The following is a 20,079-nucleotide window of genomic DNA, read 5'->3' as shown; positions in this document are numbered from 1 at the left end:
TTTACTTCTGACAGAGTGAATATTTTCAGTGACATCTGGAAGCAAAACAGAAGACATTTATTCATTATGATTTGATAGACATTTTATGTTATAACAGTTTTAAGATGTTGGTAATCCATAATTAAGTTAGCTGCTTTGTTCTAACAATTGAGGGGTAATTAAGTGTTGATTGTGTAAAATTCAGTTTCATGATTTTCGGACAGAAAAAATAATTTGACATTATTTCAAGTGAGTCAGTGCTCACTGTTACTATGTAGTCTTCCTCTCGTGGATGAGTTGCAGCTGGAAGTGATCTGTTTAGGTTAGTTGGGAGTATTACTATTAGTACACAGATGTTCCTACACATAATATTAGCACACTTTCATTCCTGCCCTCTGCTGCACTCCCAAAGGTTATTAATGTGAGGGTGTGGCATGGACAAATTATGTGGAACTCTTCTCAGTTCATTGGATGGACTGTATTTATTTTATTATTATATATCTGTGAATTGGAAGTGCAGGCTTTGCATGGGTTACAAATCTTTTGTGTGTGTGTGTGTGTGTTTGCATGCACTTTATTTGTGTCAAAATATATTAGCAATAGACTGATACAGTATACATCTTACTCTGTTCCGTAGTTATTGTTCAACTTACTTGGAAGAAGTTAAATTATCCCAGCTTCACAGCATTTCCTTATAAATCAGTAAACTGGAATATTACCTCATTACCTGGGCTTGACAGTTGACTGATGTATTCACTGTAGTGTAATATTGGTCAGGGAATCTGAATAACACCAGATCAGAAACACATCACTGTTGGAATGTATTTGACTGTGTCAGTGTGACCCACTGCAGTCTTCCCATTTGAGCCATTAAATCAAAATCAACCCAGCTCTGGTTCAGAGCCACAGGCTGAAAAATCCCACCTTGATATTTGCCTCAGATGGTATTTGAAACCATATTGTCCAATTCACCAGTCTGTAACACTAAGTGTAAGTTATAGCCACTCATCATAGAAGTTGTTTAAAGAGTACCCCTGAAAACGGAGTATGGCTGCATACATGGCAGGGTAAAAACGGCTATACACGTAAAACTATAAGCCCACTTATGTACATATGAGTGAACATGGGAGTTGCTGCCTACAAATGAAGAAGAAGTTTAAAGAGTCTTTGTGAAAAGAAAACAAAAGTTGATTGCATCTATGGGTTGAGAGCAAAGGTCAGGTAGATCAGAATGTGCCTTAGACATTTTGATTTAACCACTTCAGTGCCTCATGGCATATATATATATGTCCACATAAGTGCTTCACTATTTGCCCTAGTACGTATACATGTATTATTATATAGTTATTTATACCTCCATCAGTTCCTGTACATTTCTGGATTTTTCACAATTCTGCTTCAAAGTTGATGTGTCCCAAAAGCCACCATTCAAAGGGCTACTTTCATTATCCACGAGAAGCAACAGCCAGTCATGCTTTGCATGATGATAAATGGATTTTATTGTCAGTTCCACTTGACAGTGCTTACAAAATGGCAGACAACAAAGCACAATCTGGCCCTGGTGGGTTGAAACAGCAGTGTGTTGCAAAACCCTTTGTGATTTTTTTTCTTCTAAATATTGCAAAGGCTTTACAAGTCTGAGGACAATGGAGTTAGTGCTTGTGGTAACAAAACCTTGTCAGATGGTTTGCTTGACTAGAGTGAAAGTGAGATTGATGATTTACAGAGAGGATGGAGGTTAGGGATAGTTGTATTGATCTTGTAATAAAAGGAAAGAGAATGCAAGAGGATGCCAAGAGCAGCTCACAAACACAAAACAACAACAATAGCAAATGTCCATAAGTCAGGACAGGGATGAAGGGAGAGCCTGATGAAGGGGGTGGAACAATTTCATGCGTTGCATGAATCACTGAACCTGCATGGTTTTCAGAAAGCATGCTCCCTTTGATCAAAGAAGGGATCAAGTACTGCCTGTAGGCAAAATTCTGAAGTGTACTCATCCCCTTCCCCTGCACTGTGTGCATGCTAGGTCACTCTCAACCTCTTTGATAATGTCTGAAAGTGAGCATGAGGTGAGTGGGCGTGGCACAGGCAGGCGTGGCATGTGAAGGATATGTGTATGCAGTGTGTGTGTGTGTGTGTGTGTGTGTGTGTGTGTTATATGATAACAAAATTTCTTTTGAAAAAGACTGAAATAAAACTAAAAGAAACAGTTTGCTGACTGCATTTCTGCTGCAGCTGCCAAGAGTTTTCTATGTTCATTTCAAATTTTCAGCTGCTTTTACGTACAGTCAATAATATATATTCAGAGAGTATTTCAGATTTGTTTCTCTCACATTTGTTTTATGGTTCACTCATTTCTAATCAGTGTGTTGATTATGCTTCAAACTATCATAAATTGATAGTCTATTAATTTTCCTTTCAGAAAATTATGGGTTATATATATGCTGTAGTTTGAATGCTATAAGTTACTATTTTGTTAATTATTACCCTCTGCAACCAAAAATGTCTTCAAAGATAGGAGGGACAAACCAGAATAATGCCTGGCACTGAAGAGGTTGATTGTGGATTATGCTGTTGTCAGTACTTGTAGTCTTATACACTCATTTCAGAATAAAACGCATCAATTCACTTGACGTGGAGTTGAACACAAGTTATGAATACAGTAAGAAACAATTAATATGATCAGACAGCTGCATTCAGTCTTTGATCCATAAAACCATTATAAAACTATAAGGTAGGAAGGAGAAGTGATGATCTATATTATTCTTAGCCTTTGGCATCTTTTAGTTTTGAATTAAAAATCCACTGTGTCAGTGTCAGTAATCTGGCATTAAAAAAAAGAAGAAAAAAAAGAAGAAGTAAATACAACATATTGACACTCATGTCACATGTCAGATCAAATTTGCATTCTTCCTTTGAAAAAACTCAGCTTTTTATGGCATATATTTATTTCAGATTCGAATGAATGTCATAAACCACAGTATCTTGTGAGATAATATTTGTGGTGAGATAATAGGTGATAATTATGTTTCTTTATAATCCTATTTATAAACTGTCATTTTTTTCATATTTTTCTCTTCTTCATCTTCGTGTTATTCTTTAGATCAAGTCAGTTACATAGATGTATAATCTCTATTCATTTCATTTTCGATCCACATATGTGTAAGACATTCTGTGTTGTTAAGTAGCTTATTCACCGTGCATTAAAACAGCACAAATTGAAACACACTTATGACTGTCCTGTTTTATTGGAGACAGAATCAAGTTTCATCTCAAACCACAGTTAGACTACCTACCAGCATGTATAGTGTCATGATGATGATGATGATGATCAGCAGCAGTATCAACATGATAATCATGATCTGACATAAAAGTGCCAATTTTTTCAGAAGAAACAGTGGTGTGTTGAGCAGTTGGTGAGATCTGCAACAACTTGAAAACAAAATGCTTTAGAGGTTGAAGTTTATCACAACATGATCACTTTCACCCATGTAAATGGTGTAAGTGTTCATGTTTCATCATGTGTAACGTGACAAAGTACTTTTCACAGACTTCACAAGAGGGGGATGAGAGTGTGGGGGGTGAAACAGTAACAGTGTGCCATTTGGCAGCACTCAGTATGCCATCTGTGTCAAGTGCCACTGTTGGGGTTATGCAAACACTACAATGACCAGGCATGGTCAGTTAATTATATACATATACATGTATATGATCATGTCTTAGTCTCACAGTCTCACTCTTTCTCAGTCTCACTCACTCTCACTCTCTGTCACTTTTTCTCTTGCTTTTTTTTTCTTTTCTTCATCTCTCTCTGACTTCATACAGTCACATTTACTGATTAAGAGTGCCATACAGAGAAAGAACTGAGACATACAATGATGCATGTGTGAATGTATGCATGAGTGTGCACACACACACACATGCACGCGTGCGCGCGCGCGCACACACACACACACACTCTCTCTCTCTCTCTCTCTCTCTCTCTCTCTCTCTCTCTCTCTCTCACCCACACACACACACACACACACACACACACACACACACACACACACACACACACACACACACACTATTGGAGTACTTGAAAAGAACCTCTTGGAGTCTGTAGAACTCAGCTCGTGCCATTGATTAGTGAGTGCACAGCTTTCATACCAACTGTCAGTAACAATCTCACTGTGTCAGTGTGTGGACAGCTTTTACCTTATTCTTTCAGCCCGTATGTATTGATCACACTGTGTCATCATAATCTTCCATGCCACACGCCATGCCTCCCCCACCTCCCCTTCCTTTTCTTTGGAGGGAGGAGGATACTGGGATGGAGGTAGGCCCAGGTAACTAGGACACTGGGACAGAAATCAGGTGATACTGGGCCATTTTTTCCAAATAAATAAATTTGAAACACTATTATTTTTGGCTGAGCAGATTTTCAAGACCTCTCCACACAGTGAATACCAAGCATGACTTTATCAATACAAAAGCTAACAGAAACTCATTTTATTTGAAATTTCCTTCTTTCCTTTTTCTTCTTATCCCAGGTAAAAAGGGACGTGGAACCTTAATTATAAAAGTACTCCAAATGAAAGTCAGCACTTGTAAACATGTGTAATGTCATGCAAGTTTGAAGTGCTTAGTCACATTCAGTTTCTGATAACAGTGGTAGTTCAGCATAAAATTTAGCAGTGAACTTGAACCTGAGGTGAATGTATGTATTGTTATATAATTATATCAAAAGAAATGTTGTAGTATTATGACTAAGCAAATTCTAAATTACTTTAACACACATGCATGCATACAAACCATACTCACACTTTGTTACACAAATTCAGGAGCACATTTGATTTTGAATATCATGTCAGTGGCATTTTCTTTCTTTTCTATTCTTTTCTTTTTTTTTCTTTGTGTGTGTGTGTGTGTGTGTGTGTGTGTGTGTGTGTGTGTGTGTGTGTGTGTGTGTCTAATCTCATGGAAGGAATGAGGGTAGACCCCAGGTGGGAATGTAATGGAAGCTTCAAGATGGGAATATCACAGTAGACCCCAGGTGGGAATGTAATGGAAGTTTCAAGATGGGAATATCACAGTAGGCCCCATGTGGCAATGTAATGGAATCTTCAACTGTTCAAGATGGGAATGTCACAGTAGGCCCCATGTGGCAATGTAATGGAAGCTTCAACTGTTCAAGATGGGAATATCACAGTAGACCCCATGTGGCAATGTAATGGAAGCTTCAACTGTTCAAGATGGGAATGTCACAGTAGACCCCAGGTGGGAATGCAATAGCAATGTAATGGCACACTCAAGATGGGAATAAGACAGTAGATATCAGGTGGGAATGTAATAGCAGCCTCAAGATGGGAATAAGACAGCAGACCCGAGGTGGAAATTTAACGGTAGTATCAAATTCAAAGAGGGGATGTAACCAACTTACCAAAGGTTGTTGTTGATTACTGGATCATAAATGTGCCACAAATTTTTTCTTCTGCGTCATGAGCAGTTCAGGTAGTGAGGTACTAACTAGGATTTCAGGGTTTAAGAAAAGCATCCACTCTTCACAGACCATGTCCTGCAGGAACATGGACTGAAATCAGGATGACTCAGCCACTCAGCTATCATATCTAAAAAAATAGAACAGAATAAGAAATTAAAAAATCTGCCTCTCATATATATATATATATATATATATATATATATATATACATATATATATATATATATATATATATATATATATATATATATATATATAATAATAATAATAATAATGGTATTTATATAGCGCTGGATCTTGTGCAGAGACAAATCAAAGCGCTTTCGCACGAGTCATTCACACGCATGCATAACTCTAATACTGCAGAAACTAAAGACAAGGAATGGCAGGCAAGGGAGGCTATTTTGGGAAGAGGTGGGTTTTAAGGCCAGACTTGAAAGAGCTGAGTGTGGAGACTTGACGAAGCGAAAAAGGAAGTTCATTCCAATCGCAAGGTCCAGAAACAGAGAAAGAACGGCGGCCAATAGTCGAGTGTTTGAATCTGGGTATGCGTAAACAGAGTGGATCCGAGGCCGATCGTAGTGAGCGAGATGGAGTGTAGAGGTGAAGGCAGCCGCAGAGATAGGAAGGGGCAGTTTTGTGAATGCATCTATAACATAGAGTGCTGATCTTGTACTTTATTCGGTATGAGACAGGGAGCCAGTGGAGATGTTGCAAAAGAGGAGTGATGTGCTCAGATCTTTTCTGTCTGAGGACGAGTCGGGCAGCAGAGTTTTGTATGCGCTGAAGGGGCTGAATGGATGAAGCAGGCAGACCAGACAATAAAGAGTTACAGTAGTCAAGGCGAGAGAGAATGAGAGAAACGACAAGTCTAGATGTTGCGTCAGTGGATAGATATTTCCGGACGGCACTGATGCGTCGCAGTTGACAGTAGCAAGACTGACATGTCTGACTGATAAATTTTTGCATGGACAGTGTATTGTCAAGGACAACACCGAGGTTCCTGACTGACGTGGAAAGAGGGATGGATGTACTGCCAAGTTTGATTGTGTCAATTGTGATGGAAGACAGTTTTTGTTTAGTTCCTATGATCATTGCTTCAGTTTTGTCCGCGTTCAATTGTAACTTATTTCGAGTCATCCAGTTTTTAATGTCCAGGAAGCAGTTGGATGTTTCTTGCAAGAGCGACAACAATTTTTCAGGGGTATCACTCTTCTGGAGTTGAGTGTCATCAGCATAAGAATGATGACTGATATTATGGCAGTTGATAATTTCAGCGAGAGGAGCAGTGTACAGTGTGAAGAGCACTGGGCCTAAAACAGATCCCTGTGGGACTCCATGTTCGATTTTAACGGGTTCAGATTGGAAATGATCAACAGTGACAGACTGGAATCGATCAGTGAGATAAGATTTGAACCAGTTTAGAACAGTGCCGTTGATACCAAATGTAAAATGAAGACGGGAAAGAAGGATTGAATGGTCTATCGTATCAAAGGCGGCTGACAAGTCGAGGAGAGTGAGAAGGGAAATTTTTCCTGAGTCGGACGCTATCAGTAAATTGTTCAGAATGTGGAGGAGAGTGGTTTCGGTGCTATGGTCAGCGCGATAGGCAGACTGAAATGGGTGGATGAGATTGTTGAAACAAAGGTGGTTGTTAAGCTGCTTGAGGACAGCTTTTTCAAGGAGTTTGGACATGAATGGAAGATTAGAAACTGGTCGATAGTTTTTCAAAATGTTTGCGTCAAGGTTGGGTTTCTTCAGAAGAGGCTGGACGATTGCAGTTTTGAAAGTGGATGGAAACGTTCCAGTGAGAAGGGATGAGTTGACAATATTAGTGATTGTGGGGAGAAGATGTGAGACACATTGGGAAAAGACAGAGGCTGGTATAGGATCGAGCTCACAGGATTTTACTGTCATTTCTTTTAGGATTTCATGAACTTCTGTTTCAGTCAATGGATTGAAGGAATGGAGAGGAGTGCCGCTGAATTCAGGATCAGGATGAACAGGTTGGAAAGACATTTGGTCTAAGATGGTACGAATATTTTGGACTTTGTCGAAAAAGAAAGAGGAGAAGACATTGGGGAGTTCAGATAAAGTGTAGGTAGAAGGAAGAGGAGTCCTTTTTGCAGTTCCGAGAAGATTTGACATGACAGAGTAAAGAGATTTGGTGGATGTGGCATCGAGAACTTGAGAAGAAAAGAAGTTTGTTTTTGCTGATGAGATCATATGTTTGACTTTATTTATTTGTTTTCGGAATATTTGATTGTGGACTTGCAGTTTTGTTGATCGCCATCGTCTTTCCAGTTGGCGACGTTTGCGTTTTGCAAGTCGAATGTCTTGTGTGTACCATGGGGCGGAGGGTCTGTCAGGGAGCATGCGGGTAGTGGGGGGTGCATGTTCATCCAGCAGTTCAGAGAGGACAGTGTTGTAATGTGTGGATACGTCGGTAAGGGAAGAAATTTTGGAAAGGCGTTCAGCATACATATACACACACACACACACACACATATATATATATATATATATATATATATATATATATATATGAGTGTGTGTGTGTGTGTGTGTGTGTGTGTGTGTGTGTGTGTGTGAGCATTTATCTAGTCACAGTTGTGGTGTGCACATGATAATATCAAGACAATGGGTGGGATTATATTTGTAAGTTACAGGTAGGTCATTATCTTGATTTTTTTATCAGTCGACCATTGAGTTAAAAAACAACAACAAAAAAACAGTTCAGGAATGTGAACCCAAAAGTGGAATGGTACACTTCAAATTATCAATATCACCCTGTCAGTTTGTCAGCAATGCACATTGATGAATGAATCCATTTGTACTGAAGAACAGGTGAAGGATAGACTAACGGGTTTCTCTTCAACCATTAGACAGTCCTCCTTAGAGAGCTAAGAAAATAACTAAATATTCATAATAAGTGTTGCTGGTGTTATCCCACTTGTCTTAGTTTTCTGTTTCCAGGAAGTTTGTGTTCTCTCTGTTACTGTGTCCCAGTTTGTCTGTTTCTCTTTCTCTCTCCTCTCCTCTCCTGCTTTCATCTTGTTCACTTGGATTTTGTCTTCAGTCACAGTGGTTTGAAACCTGTCTCTGAAGTACTACAAACATGAGCAGACTATTCAGTGTAACTAAATGTGTCACTGTAACACGTGAGATATTTGTCATGTGACATCTGTAACAATTTAAATTTGACCTTTGCCCAGCCATTTTGTCAGGTCATGGGGAAATGATATTAGAGTTGACCAGAAAGTGTGTGTATGTGTGTGAGTATGAGTGTACTGTAATAGAAAGGGAGAGACACAGACAGGCAGGCAGGCAAACTCTATAGCTTCTTCAGAACAGGTATTTGCTTAGAATAACAAATAGATTTATGCGTTGTCTCAAGAGTCAGAGATGCTAGATATAGGTCCATGAAATTTATTGCTGTTTCTCAGGGAAGCACAGCTGGAGTCTGTTTGCATTTTTATCGTTTTAGATAAAATATGTCGGGTGTAAAATTTGTTGAAAAAAAAAACCCACAACAAAGAAACCAAAACCTTTTTTTTTTCTGCCTATAGCATTAACAAAAAAACTGCATGGGATATTTTTAGTTAATGAGGGCATTAGCATTATTTATATAAGACTTGGAGATCTATATCAAGATTGCGAAGGCATTGATATTCAGCTCAGAGGTGTGTTCCTTGTGCATGGGAGCACAGTTGAACACTCGATCTCTCTCTGTGTCTTGATCTGTGTGTGTGTGTGTGTGTGTCTCTCTCTCAGGGAGAGACTGACACTTAAGAACAGAATGCAGCCCCATTGTGTGTGTCTTTCACTGATTTCAGATTGGTCAGTTTGATTAAGTGAAGATGGGGGAACGGCAATAAACGGTTATAATTTTAAAAGAAAAAAAAATTAAGCATTCTTATTCTGCGCTGAAGTATGAAGAGTGGGAACATACGACTTAATAATGATAGTCATACGTATGTGTGTTGTGAGCAAAATAAACGTATCAGCTTGACTTGCTGTGGCCCAAATTGGGCTTGTTGACATGAACACACACACAGGCTTAATTAGCACTACGTCCGAAGCTGACGTCAAGTCTCCCAACCTTTTTCCCCCCTAACTGCCCGCATATTCAACCCAAACAAGACCTAGGCGAGGGATAGAGGGTGGGAGGAAGGTGGATGGGGAGAAGAGAGTTGACCAAATCTAAATGTTTCACAACCACCTTTGGTACCGATTGGTTTCACAACCACCCCACGGCATGTGTGTGGGTAAATGTATGTGTATGCTTTTGTTTTGGCCCATCTCACTTGGCAACCTTCCCGATCAGGTCAGGGACAAGTGGGGCTCTGTCAGTGTGCTTGGTTCCATTGTACGTTGGTGGAGAGCTAAACAGAGCGTGGAGAAAGTCGAGTTGGAGAGGTCCCCGCAGTGCGTGGTGTGTGGTATCGCGACCAGGCCGTTTTGCTGTGCATCTTTTTTCTTCTTTTTTTTTCTTTTTTTTCCCCTTCTAATAACAATTCCAGTGACACTGAATGTGAACCTGCTGCGGCGTTGAACTTGAAAATCCCCGTGGCAAGGCTTGTGGTGCCAGCGTTCATTGCGTATCATGAGGTGGGTGGTGTGGGTCAAGGTCATGTGCTTTATCAGCTGTGTGATACACTGTACTACTAGCTTCGGGTGTGGAATCAGTCATGTTGTGCCACCAGTGTGCATTATCGGTTAGGCGGTGCCAGTCTGTCTGGGTGATTACTGGTGTCAGTTATGAGGTATCGGTTGTGTCAGTTGAGAGTTGTGACATATCAATTGTGTTGTGATGGTTGTGATGTTTCAGTTGGGTCGTGACGACTGTGTGGTGAGAGTTTTGACGTATCAGATTTGTGGTTAACGTTGTGACGTATCAGTTTTGTGGTAACAGATGTGACGTATCGATACATCATCAGTTGTGTGGTGACAGTTGTGGTGTATCAGCTGTGTGGTGTGAGTTGTGATGTTTTAGGTGAATGGTGACGATTGTGTGGTGAGTTGGCATATATATATATATATATATATATAATTATATATTTATATATATATATATATATATATATATATATATATGAGTTGCGTGGTGAGAGTTCTGATGTATCAGTTGTGTGTTAACAGTTGCATTAGTTGTGTGGTGACAGTTGTGATGTATCAGTTGTGCGTTGACAGTTGTGTGGTGACAGTAGTGATGTATGGTTGTTTAGTGACCACTGTGATGTATCAGTTGCTTGGTGACTGCTGTGATGTATCAGTTGTGTGGTGACAGTTGTGATGTATCAGTTGCTTGGTGACTGCTGTGATGTATCAGTTGTGTGGTTACAGTTGTGATGTATCAGTTGTGTGGTGACAGTTGTGATGTATCAGTTGCTTGGTGACCGCTGTGATGTATCAGTTGTGTGGTGACAGTTGTGATGTATCAGTTGCTTGGTGACTGCTGTGATGTATCAGTTGTGTGGTTACAGTTGTGATGTATCAGTTGTTTTGTGACCACTGTGATTTTCAGTCGCATGGTGACAGTTGTGATGTATCAGTTGTGTGGTGACCACTGTTATGTATCAGTTGTGTGTTAGAGTTGTGCTTCATCATTTGTTTGTCAGTGATGTGTCAGTTGTGTGGTGACAGTTGTGATGTATCAGTTGTGTAGTGACAGTTGTGATGTATCAGATGTGTGTTACAGAACTTTGCGATGTATCGCTGGTGACTTACATGGTGATGGTTGTGATGTGGCCTAATTATGTTGTGTGGTGTCAGTTATGCAATATCACTTGTCAAGCGTAGGTTACGATATTTTAGTTATGCAGTGTCACTGTACTTATCAGTGGGAAGGTATGCATGGTGGGATTATCAGTCATGTGGCGTCAGATCTTTGTTATCTCTTACGGACTGAAGACACCCAGCACATTAGTTTAACCAGACCCCACACCGGTACTGTCCGTTGAACGGCAGATAAAACAGCCGCGTGGTGTGGCATTTGCCCAGCATGAAGTGTGCGTCTTCTGGGACACGGTGCAGAATCATATGGACCGCCACGCAGGGAGACAGGGTGGTCTCAAGTTGTCCCCACTTGTCTGTCTGTCAGTTTGCTCAGACTCTGTATCCCATGCTCCCTCCAATCCTTTCCCTCATCAGTCTGTGCCCGTGTAAATATTAGCGCGGGAGTTTTTATGTATGTGCGTATAATAATGTGCGGGCACGTGCATATTTGCATGTGCTTGCATGCAAGAAGCCAGCACACTTACACATACATGCTCACACACACACATGCGTGCGCTCTCTCTCTCTCTCTCTCTCTCTCTCTCTCTCTCGCACACACACACACACACACACACACACACACACACCTTGAAGTTGGGGTGGGAAGAGGGAGGGGGGGGGGGGGTCGAGAGATCCTGTGCACCCCATAGTCATTGTTGCCTGGTTAATTTCCCCCACCGTTTGATGATACCAGAGCTAACTATGCATGTGCAGCCAGTAGCGCCTGGGTTATGTCGTCTATTAGTAAAAGGCTTCCCAGTTTCCATTGCTGTGCTGTTTGTGTGGGTGGGCGGTTATGTCTTATGTCGTCAGCAACAGGCTGGAAATTCATTGTTTCACGTCCGTGGAACATTGATGGAGACTTCGGGGAAAAGTGTGAGTGTGTGTATGTGTGTGTTGGGGGCGGGGTGGAAAACAAAAATCGATCGGTGGAAAAGATTCAAATAAACTGCAGCAGCAGGCAGTTGTGGGCACGGACTTTCATTCACAGACGCCTGTTCGCGTCCACACCAGTTCACAATAAGTGGTGGAAAACTGGTATGCAAGTGACGAAGGGGAGAGGGGGTGTAGGACAGGGATTTGGTATAGTGGGGAGGGAGAACAGAAACGAAGTTGAGTGGAGAGAAAGAGCGAGACTTTTTGCCAACTTTCCGATTTAGGTTGACCAACAGCGTATGTGTCCGTTCGCCTCGCGCATAAGTATGCACGCGTGTGGAGCGAGTCTTACACAAGGGAAGGGGAAGGTGTCTTGAATCGTATGGAGAACAAAAGAAAAGTTGACACATCCGCGCACACGAACGCACACACACACACACACACACACGTCAGATAATATCATGCGGATTTTATCTGACAGAGAGAGAGAGAGAGATGCCCGTCACGTGGAGTATAACCCACAGGCCAAAATAAATAATTTCCTCATAGTTTCACTCCCAGTTTACTGAGCCCATTCAAGCCATGTGTCAAGGTTGTCCTTCCCTGTCTTACATGGCTGACTGAACGTTCGTCGTGTTGTCTTTGCCTTGCCGTGTTGCCCTGTACCATCCATCACTGTGTTTGCCATCACTGTTGGCCTGCGGCCGTTTTCTTTTTCTAACTGGCCTGGCGGGAAAAAAAAATCTTTTGAACATAGGAGGTAAGGGTTTTTGAAAGTGACAAGCCCGCTCCTTTGGTTGAAATAGTATGCCCTGTGTGGAGCTAGGGAATCCAGTTTCTTGGCTTTATATGGTGATGTGTTAACTCTCTCCATACGAACGGCGAAAGAGATGACGTTAACAGCGTTTCACCCCAGTTACCACCATCAAAATATTGCAAGCGGAAGGCTCTTATACTGAAGAGGTGAATGTTGACAAAGAATACCTCAATTCTGACGACGGAAGCTAAAGGTTGGGTCATTGAGACACCCACTGGACATCCGAAGGGTCTGTGTAGAGGAGAAGAGAGGACTGGCCGTACTGAGTGAGTTCACACACACACACACACACACACACACACACACACACACACACACACAGTCAGTGAGACAAAGCGACAGAATGAATGAATGAATATTATGTAGTATTATATACACCATAGTTATATATGTCTTAATTTTCATCCGGCCCTCGAAAGAAGGTGGAATTAAAGAATAAAAAAGATAAAACAGCAAACAAACGAAGAAAAAAAAAATGTATCAAACATGAGAGAGAGAGAGAGAGAGTAAACACAGATTTGTAAAGACTGAGGCAGATTGTGAAAGTGCCCTCCCCCTCCCCCTTGTGCGTGTGTGTGTGTGTGTGTGTGAGAGAGAGAGAGAGAGAGAGAGAGAGAGCAGCAAACATTATTGAAAACAATCTTCGGCAGAATATGAAAGTGTCCCTGTGACTCAGAACTCAAAACTTTTTTTTCTGTTCAAGGATAAAGATTTTCGGCATGGCCTATTCTTCGAATTTGTCCTTGCTAATCTACATTAGTTACAATAGCACATAATTTATACATTATATTTAATGAAAAGGGGAGAAAGAGAATTTAAAAAATAAAAATAAAAAGAGAGAGAGAGAGAGAAGGAAGGCGGATTACGGATGTGGCCACGTGTCCAGTGGCATGTCCTCACGCGTAAGACATATATCTACACGTACGACACACAAGGTGTGCCTGTCGAACAGGCCACCAATGTACCCGTTTGCAGCACTTTAAAAAAAAAAAAGGGGGGGGGGGGGACTGCTCTGGGGTTGAGGACTGTCGCACCCATAGTTGCGGTGCACAGAGTACATGGACGGGTAGAGGTTGACTTTTGACTGTCAGACGAAAGGCAAAGGGAAAGAATTACCACTGTCAGATAAAACGCAAAGCGACAGAATTAACACTGCCAAAGCCACTAAAGTTTTTGCCAAGAGGCTTGTCGTGAGTGGACTGCGTTTTCTTGTTTCTTTGTATTGTGCAACACCGACATCGTTGGATTTTCCCGTGCATTGCATGTGTGTTGTGAGTTTGATTGCAGTTGTCACTTGATGCCTAATTACCTTTCCTGGGGGACCGGAGTGGGGGGCGGGGGTGGGAGGGAGGGGGGAATTGCAAAGGACGGAACTGTAGATGGGATCGGTGTTGCAATCATGTTGGTTTTTGTTTTTGTTTTCCCTGCCCTTTGTTTTGTTTTCTTCATGTGCCCTGGAAAAGATTTGCAAACTAATCGACGACTGTTGTGAAACTGTATTTTGGGGAAACTAACCACTTGGTAGCTGCTGCTGCTGCTTCTTCTTGATTCGAGTGTACGAGCAAATCAATTTGCAGATTTTTATTATTTGTATACATATATCACATTTATAAAAACTGAAAAAAACCAACCACCCCTCCCCCCAAAAAAACAAAACAAAAACATTCTTTATAAATGTGTGTGTGTGTGTGTGTGTGTGTATATATATATATATATGTATATATATATATATATATATCATTTATATGTAATGAAAATGTTGTTGGGTTTTGTTTTGCTTTGTTTTTTTGTTTTTTTAGTTTATCCTATTTGAACGATTGTTTTCCAAAGAAGTGATCATTATATGTACACATATACATATATCCATCCATCCATCAATCAATCCATCCATCCACACACACGCACGCGCACACACACACACACACACACACACACACACACACACACACACACACACACACATCTATCTATATCTATTTATCTACTCTATCTATCTATCAGTCTATAACTGCATACAACTTAACATCACATCACATCATATCATCAATCAGTTTAAAAGATGCGGCCGTTCAATCGTGGGGTGAATTGCTTGAAGCTACAACAGCAAATGTATTGTAAACACTTCTAAACTGTATTGTAGAGACAAGTATGTTTTAGCACAATTGCCATATCAGTTGTCAAAGCGAAAACATAAGCTTGGAGAGGGGGGGGGGGGGGGGGAGTCGACGGTGGTGATGGTGTGTGTGTGTGTGTGTGCAATTCGAAAAAAAAAAAATGATAATCGGACCACACGACATAAAGGTGGCCACTTTAGCGCCTAAAGGGTGGGTTTTGTTGAGCGCTCGTCCCTCTCCCTTCCTTCCCACTGCTTGCTTCCCCTTCTTTCTCCTTCACCGCCACCACCTTCTCCCTCCCTTCATTGACGTCAGCGCGTGAGGAGTGATGCAAGAGTACCCAATCGAAGAAACGGGTCAGCCTGGTGACCAGTATTGATCAGTGGGTAGCGCGTGTTGAACGCTGCTGATAACGACCCTTGCCACGTCGCCCACCAGTGGGACGGGTCGAGTGATCGGCAGGCGACGACGTCTCATCGGAGTGTGATAACCCCGTCACCTGAAGATATTCTTCTTCAGGTAGAGGCGCCCTTTAGACCCAGATTTCGCTGCCTTCGTGAGATTGATACTTGTGGGTTGCTTTGAGCATGTTATCTAAGTGGTACTTATCTCATATTAAAACTGGGTGCGTGAACGCAGTGTTGCGTCGCTTTCCTTTTTGCTGGTTTTAGAATGGATAGTGTGTGTGCGTGCGTGCGTGTTTGTGTGTGTGTGTGCGCGTGTGTGTGTGTGTGTGTGTGTGTGTGTGTGTGTGTGTGTGCGCGCGCGCGCGCGCGCGCGCACGCGTGTGTGTGTGGTATCGTGGCGTCCCAAATTCATGTCCCATATTCCTTTTTTTTATTATTATTATTTTTTTTTTTTTTAATAACAGATTTCTCTTTGTGATGATCCTGGTTGTTCTCCACTGGGTGAGCATGTAGCCACAACGTAAGACACCCTGCCCCCACCTGCCCCTCCCTGCCTTCATCCTCTTTCCTTTCCTGTGTAACTACAGACTCCCCCCCCTCTCAAAGCATTTACCAGGGAACTCTGATCTCTTGTTGCCGTGATTTTTTTTTCCGCGTGCAGAACGCAAGACCTGTTCGGTTTTATCGCTTATTCCAATGATAAGCATCAGGTCCACCAATTACGCAGTTCTGTATTGAGAAAATTAGAAAACTAAAGCTTCGCTCACGCGGGTCTGAACCCTGGACTTTGAAGCTTCTCTCCTCTGTCTGGCGTTAGTTTGGCCCATCTGCAAGCGGGCCGCCAACAAGAGACCTCCATAGTCCCCAATCATGTGCCGTTGCCTCTATCTGGCTCTTGGTGTCTGCATGGAGGTTTTTACGCCAGGTGTTTCCTTGTTAGCTTCTGTTTTTCTTCCCTAAGAGGTTCCCATAGATGTTGCTGTTCTTGTCTTGCTAGTGGATCTGGATGATTTTTCTCAGACCGAGTGGTATGTTTAGTTATGATACTTGTCAATAGGTTTGTGAGTCCAGGTCTTAAGGAATGTCTCATTTTCCAACTTCGCCAGTGTTACAGATGGGAAGAAGTAGAAAAAAAACCCAAACCAACCCGTCACCTTGCAGCTACGACAACAAGAGCGTCAGTGCTCTGTCAACAAAACATCTTAGTTCAAGAGAGAGAGAGAGAGAGAGAGAGAGAGAGAGAGAGATGATACCGACTTAAAATTGTATCACCGAAGCCAAGAGAGCTTGGGGTCAAACCTATGGATTGTTCTCGGAAACACACACACACACACACACACACACACACACACACCACACACACACACACACACACACACACACACACACACACACATATATATATATATATATATATATATATATATATATATATATATACAAATACACACGCACGCACAAAGGGCGATGGAAGTGTCGTGGGGGTGGTGGTAGTTAAATGACAGACATTAGTTTTCATTGAACCCGACATGACGAGTGCACTGTGCTCTGACGCATGTATGTATAGTTATGACGAGGGCGAAACTTTTTGTTGTTGTTACTCCTGGTACAACTACAAGCTGTGACGCTGTGTTTCATTTGTCTTTTATTGTCGTAGCTCTGGGTCTCTGCTGTCTGTCTCTCTCTGTGTTAACCTTTGTAGCTGCGGTTTTTCTTCTCATTCTTTTTCACCATTAGCAATTTGTTGTGTTTTCGTGTGTAACGCCGATATTTTTGTCTGTTCAAATATTGCCCCATGACAAAAAGATAGCATTGTCAATGGCAATGAAACTTTGTCAGTGTCTCTCTGACAATAATATTATGTCTGTCCGTGTGTGTCGCTCTGAGAGAGAGAGAGAGAGAGAGAGAGAGAGAGAGAGAGAGCGTATATGTGTGTGCATTCGCCTGTGCTTTCGTGCATGCGTGTTAGGTATTTTCACCTTACATATGCGTACAGGAGGCCTGGTATAATTTTAATGAGGTATGAAATATAGCCTGGGTAGTGGGTGTCTCAGCCGGGCACAAGGCTGCATATATAAACTATGACTACAGGATCCGGTCTGTGAAAGTGCTCACTCTCCACCCGTCCGTCTGTCTGTCTGTCTGTCTGTCTCTCTCTCTCTCTCTCTCTCTCTCTCTCTGGACACATGGCTGGCTAGACGGATGGGTCAATAAATATAGATCTACATAGACAGACAGGTAGACAGATAGATAAGAGGCGTATGTAAAAGAACACAGGGAAATTCCACATAGAAGCATAAAGCGTATTCGTAATTGTACCCATATGGGGTTTCCTGAAATAAACGTGTCATGTCTTGTCTTTGTCTTCTTCTGCGCATAAACCGTCCACAAAATGTCAGGACTGAGGTCTTTCAGAATACGAAGCACGTAATACACAGCACATATTGCTTTGAGGTGACTCCCTCGCCATCGCTATTCTCCACATCCAACCCCTTCCCCCCCCCCCACCACACACACACACAAACGTTCCTTTCATCCTCTCCTAAAAAAAAAAAATAAAAAAAAATAAAAAAATTAAGCGTTGGCTACGCTCGTACTTAATGATAGGGACTTGGTTGTGTGATTATTCTGTTTGTGTAAAGCGAGCGCGCGCACGCGCGTGTGTTTGTGTGTGTGTGTGTGTGTGTGTGTGTGTGTGTGTGTGCAGAACGTGTGATTCAGTTCAGGGGGGTTATTTGCCTTGTGGCAGGTCCTAATTAGAATGCTGTTAGGCTGAGAGCTTTGTCGTCAGTTTGAATTGCCTCCTGTCTCCCTTTCTCTTGCCCGGGCCACAACTCGCGATCCATTTTTACTGTCTGTCTGACTCTCACCCCCCTTCCCCCTTTCTCTCCGTTTTGAGAGAATATGCATGCGCTTGTGTGTGTGTGTGTGTGTGTGTGTGTGTGTGTGTGTGTGCAGGCATATGCGTGGCGACAGATTGTGGTTGTATCAATGGCAGAAAAGTACCAGCAGAAACTGTTCAGTTGTTCACGAACGAGAACTGGTCGATACAGTCAGTCGCTTGATTCACTGTACCGTAGTTCACCCGGTCCGGTTTCTAAAGCAACCACTTTAGTCCAGCGATCACCAGTTTGATACGGAACGCTAGCTGTGGCTTTCACCATACCTCGACCGGGCACAAACGTTCGACTGTTAATTCAATGAAGTTAATTTTGTTACACGTTCCACATGCCATGTTTTCAGGTCTGGAAAGAAATATTTGGATTTTTTTTCACCTGAAATAGGTGCTCTTGCTTTTGAATCAGTGATTTATGCTACTGATTTTGTCATTTTGATGTTAGATTTAAAAATATTATTTTTTTTTTTATATTCATTTTTGTTTACGTGATATTGATATTGGCCGAAAGATTGCTTTTACAGTTAGCTGGGTCAAAATATGAAATTTAATGAACATATTGGTGAGGGGTCAGCATAAAATCTCCGACGTGTTTCGTACTTGGTCAATTGTATTATGTCATTCAGCATTTTGACTTTACAGTAGGGCAGACGAACCGATGATATACATGATACATATTGCTTTTTTCTTCTTTTTTCTCAGCAGTACATTGATCCAACCTTAAACTCTTCATCCGGTTCTGACCAGTAGATCACCCGTTAAACTGAAAAGTGATAGAATGATATCAGGACTGGTCACGTTCACTATAGTTATCTATCTGTCTGTTTTTTTGTTTGTTTGTTTTTTTAAATGAAGAAGGGCAGTCCGAGAAACATTAACGGTGTTTTCCTAAGTTTTTGCTTCGGTGCTTTTTTAAAACTCCCAAGGATGACCTCTGCTCCCTCTTTTTCCCTGCGTATGCATTTTCGGACAACCCTTTATTGTCCCCATCTTCTTCACTCACCCACCCTGACCTTTTCCTCAGAATTAATATTTATGACCTCATCGCTCCTTACCTCCCGACTTTCTGTAATTATGATTGTCTCTATCTCCCCCTCCCGTCTCTCTCTCTCTCTGTTCTCGCATTGTATCATAAATAACCTGTTTATGTTCGATATGTTTTGTTTTTCATTAAAAAAAAAAAAAAAATTCTAAGCAAATTGCTTTGTACTTCTCCACAATTGATGCAGTCGACAACACTATAAAATTAATGGAAAAAAACCCCAAAACTGTGACTGAAAACAACCAAGTATACACATCCATCAAACTCGGGGGAAAACACGGTTCAATTCATACGCAGACATGGTTGTACAGTTATCTTTTTGTTGTTGTTTCTAACAGAAAACGGACCGGCGTGTAAAGTCCGCACCACGTAGTTTCCGTGCGAAACAGTACTTTTTTTTTTTTTTTTTTGGCAACGTTTGTGTCCCATATATAGACCACCACCTTTCATTCCTCCTCCTCTTCCGCCCGCAGCGACGGGGAGATCTTAACTCTCTCCATACGAAAGGCGAAAGAGACGACGTTAACAGCGTTTCACCCCAATTACCATCATCAAAATATTGCAAGCGGAAGGCTCTTATACTGAAGAGGTGAATGTTGACAAAGAATACCACAATTCTGACGACGGAAGCTAAAGGTTGGTTCATTGAGACACCCACTGGACCTCCGAGGGGTCTGTGTAG

The 20,079-nt window shown here is 41.7% G+C and overlaps 1 protein-coding gene across 7 annotated transcripts in view; it reads left to right on the top strand.

The window, feature by feature from the left end:
- The window catches only part of LOC143299223 (ceramide phosphoethanolamine synthase-like), a 52,363-nt gene that overhangs the window by 1,251 nt on the left and 31,033 nt on the right, over positions 1 to 20,079 (top strand). For 2 of the 7 annotated variants that reach the window (XM_076612419.1, XM_076612420.1), the window contains exon 1: positions 9,745 to 10,078. The exons of 2 other annotated variants lie outside the window; for them this stretch is intronic. The gene's annotated coding sequence lies outside the window, so the exon portion shown is untranslated. Of the gene's footprint in view, positions 1 to 9,744; positions 10,079 to 10,212; positions 10,234 to 14,041; positions 14,129 to 14,185; positions 14,210 to 20,079 lie in introns of those variants that run through there. 3 more of the 7 variants (XM_076612421.1, XM_076612423.1, XM_076612422.1) reach the window with 3 other exon arrangements.

Source organism: Babylonia areolata, chromosome 24 (genome assembly GCF_041734735.1).
Source record: "Babylonia areolata isolate BAREFJ2019XMU chromosome 24, ASM4173473v1, whole genome shotgun sequence".
Taxonomy (NCBI): Eukaryota; Metazoa; Mollusca; class Gastropoda; order Neogastropoda; family Buccinidae; genus Babylonia; species Babylonia areolata.
The sequence above is the reverse complement of the archived record's forward strand: the minus strand, read 5'-3'. Positions and strand labels throughout refer to the sequence as shown.